The sequence below is a fragment of the Squalius cephalus genome, assembly GCF_949319135.1.
Source record: "Squalius cephalus genome assembly, chromosome: 9".
NCBI classification, from domain to species: Eukaryota; Metazoa; Chordata; class Actinopteri; order Cypriniformes; family Leuciscidae; genus Squalius; species Squalius cephalus.
The window spans coordinates 15,205,465-15,209,614 of NC_137130.1; the positions used below are offsets into that span (position 1 = coordinate 15,205,465).

Below are 4,150 nucleotides of genomic sequence, written 5' to 3' on the forward strand. Positions count from 1 at the left end.
ATGTCTGAGATAGTCCTGAGAAAATCATTTGTTTGCAGATGCCATTTGGCTGAATACAAAATTATTTTGTAATTTAAGAGTGTCTTATTTGTCGAAATACTTTTTGGGGCCAGTGTAAGCCATTTCAACACATAACATCTGTTCTGTAGAGTATTTTTTCCTGCTCCCGTCCAATCTCACAGCTGAATAGAGGCATAATGATCTGAGCCTTCAGTGAATATTACAGCATTATAATCTTATTCGTTTGATGCAGCAATTGGACAGATGTTCTCTTTTGATTTGACGCTTTTTTGGTTACAAAAAGTCCTCCTCCACGAGGCTTACAAATATTTACCCATGTAGCAGCGGGAAACTCGTTATCCCGCGTAGATAAGCTTTGTATGTTTGTGCAAAGCATTGCTGTGGCGTTCCTTAATTGCTTCAAACATACAAACCGCTCAAAGACATAAATGCATTGTTTTGAAACAATGTGTTTGAGATAAGCGCACAAATTTAGCTCATTGTTTCAACAATTAAATTATGAAACTTTCTCAAGTGGGTATCAATGCGCAGAGTGGAATTCAATGAAGATTTAGATGACTTTAATGGAACAGATGGGTGGTTTTCTTATGTTTAACTTAAATTTTATGTTTTGCACTTGCTTTGCTCAATGTAAAATGTATCGTTGTGTGTTCATGAAAGAAAAAACAGTGTGAACAAAAACTTGTGTTGTCTTTTTTATTTTATGTTTTTTAAACATTTTGTTCTGTATGGGGAATAAAAAAGGCAATTAATAGTCCATTTGCGCATTTCATAAAATTCCAGGCACGAACCTCGTAAAAACAGTTAATGATATATCTTATAGGTACCTTGCTAATAAAATCTCGAAGACCAGAATATCACTACCAGACTACAACTTTTTAACTATCTTGTTCCTTTGAATTTGGATACTCTTGAATTCCCATATCATTTTGTTCATTCCAGTGTTCAACAAAAAAGCAGTTTCTGCTATCTCTCTCGCTCTTTCTTTTTTGAACAAGGAATGGGTTGTCTAGCAAGGAGAACACCTGTAAGAAACAGAGACGCGTACCTGATCCAACCGTGCCGAGCGAGTCAATATGCAATTATTTCAACTGAAGATCCACCACTGTCCACATCAAACGCTCTACATTCCTTTGGCAGATTAGCCGAAATTATCTTTTATTATTTTGGCCTGCATGGACGAATTGAACTCTATCTGGTCCACATTGCGATGAAATTTGAGACAGCTTGAATGGCAGTGGTATGTTTGGAGTTTGGATAATACTTACCTTTTATGAAAGGGCCAACGGCAGCAGGAGATTAATAACTGAACACTGAGTGCCTTTCACTGATACCATCCCTCTGGTCGTCTTGTAAAACCCTGTTGAGAGGTTAAATTAAATTGCTGTAATAAATGTTTGGTTTCAGCAACGCCGTATCATTGAAAATCAAACAAACACCGACAGGCTTCTGTGCGATGAGGATCAGTGAGAGAAAATGAATAGATGAGGAGTGGAGGGGTATGTAGGGAAAGATTATGTACATTTGAAACAGACTTGTCTTCACTTAAACATTAATTAAATTGGAGCTAGAGAAACAATTATATTGATGAATGTTTTTGGAGCTACTGTAATTAAATTAATCCATTTAATTAACAAATTATATTGAACTTTTCCTCAGAGAGCAACATTAGTCTTGTGTTCTCTCTTACAAACAAGCAAAAATGATGTTGTGGAAATGATTGCAAAGAACAGAAGGAAATGAAACTGTCAGATAAAATGCAGAGACAAAGACAAACCGATGAAGTGTGTATTGTCTTCTGTTGTAACACAATCACGGATGATTGTGACGCACGGGGGAAAACATAATTGGGTGAAAACTTTTTCATACCTTAATGGGCTACTCTGGAGAGATCTGGTTCCCTCATTTGCAAATTAAATTTGGTAGCATTCTGACAGCACATTGCAGCCCTATAAATGTATTTAAATCACTAAATTATTACAACAGCTAACATTATGCTCAAAGAAGGCTTACACTTGGATTCATTATTGCGTACTGTATCAAGGAAATTAATTACATATAACACTATATTTTAGTACTACTGTAATACTACAATGGCTCATACAGCATCTACATATTATTATTGCTACTATTGTTATTATTAATAATACAAATAAATAAAATAATACAATTTATCAGAATAGAATATGATCCTATTAATAACAGAAAGTGTTTTTATCCATGAGATAGATCTCAGATGATTGTGTGTCTGACGACTAAACAATGCCATCTAGAGGCAGCAGGCTGACACTACAGTGAGATTGACCCACTCTGACAAAGCCCATGGCCTAGATCAAATGTTCACCATTTCATGTCACCAAGAAAAAATAATGGCAGACAAAAGCCATAACTGAATGTGCTATGTAAATCTAGGCTGTGTTAATCAACATTTCTGCACAAAATAATCCCAGAAGTGACAGAGCAAACATCGTAAACATCGAGAAAACGTTTCAATAACATAGCAGGTTAACTCACCCTGCGTGAAGTTTTCTCATTTAAGTTGAAGAGCGAGCGAGACTCTTTGGATGTTGATCAATTTGGGTGTCCGTCGGACCTGTTAAAAACAACAGGAGAGTTGCAACCTGTTACTGTTGTTAACCACTTACGGTATGAAGGGAAATAGTAGCTATGTCCGTAATAATCTCTCTATTAGTCTTAGATTAGCGTTACGCGACGGGATCCAGGCTGTTCTGTGAAAGGAAAAGCAATGGAGTAGGCTAATGCTGAATAAACTGTTTTGTGTAAGCTTGTTTGACAAACAATAAATGAATTGCATTTTAATCTTCAACATACTTATATTAGATATGTATTTTTTTAAAGTGCACCATGTTTGGTGTTTACTATGATTATTATTCATAATTTTTTTACTTCTTTTTTTGTCAATTATTTTAGCTATATTTCACAGACAATTTTAGGTCAGGTGAGTTAATGACGTCAGATATGCAAACGCCATTTCTTCCTTTAGTATCGTATGATAAACTTTTAGTGATTTAGATGACAGTAGAGTCATTCCTATGAATTTCCTTATGCAGTAAAAATGTACAGTAGGCCTATGTCTCGAATGAAATATCTTGGTTTGAATAGCCTTGAGTGCTCCAACTGAAAAATAGGCTACTTAAAATAGTAAAAATAGTCCATCTTACTTTGTTCTCTATCTCTACCCCCCAAACAAAAAAAAACTATTTATATAGGCCTATATTCAATCTTGTAGTGTTTTGTTATGTTCCTTTAATATAAAAATATATTATTTAGCATTAGCATTCCCATTCATCTCATGTAAATTGTTTGCTTTGCTCACCCAGTTCTTGGCTTGCATGCAGTTGTGGTATCCACCAGCAGGGGCTAACCAGCCAAACCTTCACCCCTTGACAAATGCCAGTTGATTATGATATTATCCTCCAGGAAGTGACATCATTTTGATGTCCTAAAAGCTAAAAAATATATATATAATAAAATAAAAAATAAAACCCCAAAAAAGTCTAAGCAATATGGTTTTTATTATGTCTGTGAAGTTTTGTGGTGGTTTGTGTTACTCTAAAACCTTATCCTGTTTGATAAAAATACAGGTAGGTCCTATAATATCCACATAAAAGCTGGCCAAAAAAATATATATAAAAATGTACTTCAACTTGATCCTGTAAACTGTCTCTCAATGACCAACACTAATTTCTTGTCACTGTATATAATTAGGTACAATTAATAAAGTTTAAGTTCATTGTTTAAGTTATATAAAGTTGAAGTTGTGTGTGTGTGTGTGTGTGTGTGTGTGTGTGTGTGTGTGTGTGTGTGTGTGTGTGTGTGTGTGTGTGTGTCCTAGCAAACCCTATGTCATGAGGACAAAATGTCCCCACAAAGATGGCAATATGCGAAATTCTTGCAAGTCAAAAAATGCAGAAAGTTTTTTTTTTTTTTATGGGAAGGTTTGGGGGTAGGGTTAGGGTTAGGGGATAGAATATACAGTTTGTACAGTAATTTCATGTCCTCTTTTATGTCCAATTTTATTCCCTCTTTTTTGAAGAAAATAAAACCTATATAAGATACCCTGACATGCAAAGGATTTCAGCTAAATCATTATAGAACTTCATATAAT

At 34.9% G+C, this 4,150-nt stretch overlaps 1 long non-coding RNA gene across 1 annotated transcript; it reads right to left on the reverse strand.

Annotated features, from left to right (window-relative positions):
* Positions 1-713: 713 nt before the first annotated feature.
* LOC307164243 lies at positions 714-3,434 on the reverse strand. Its single transcript, XR_013822242.1, has 4 exons — positions 3,359-3,434; positions 2,536-2,614; positions 1,290-1,381; positions 714-1,046 (listed from the first exon to the last, which is right to left on the reverse strand). It is a non-coding gene; the product is annotated as an uncharacterized lncRNA (long non-coding RNA).
* Between the last annotated feature and the right edge of the window lie 716 nt (positions 3,435-4,150).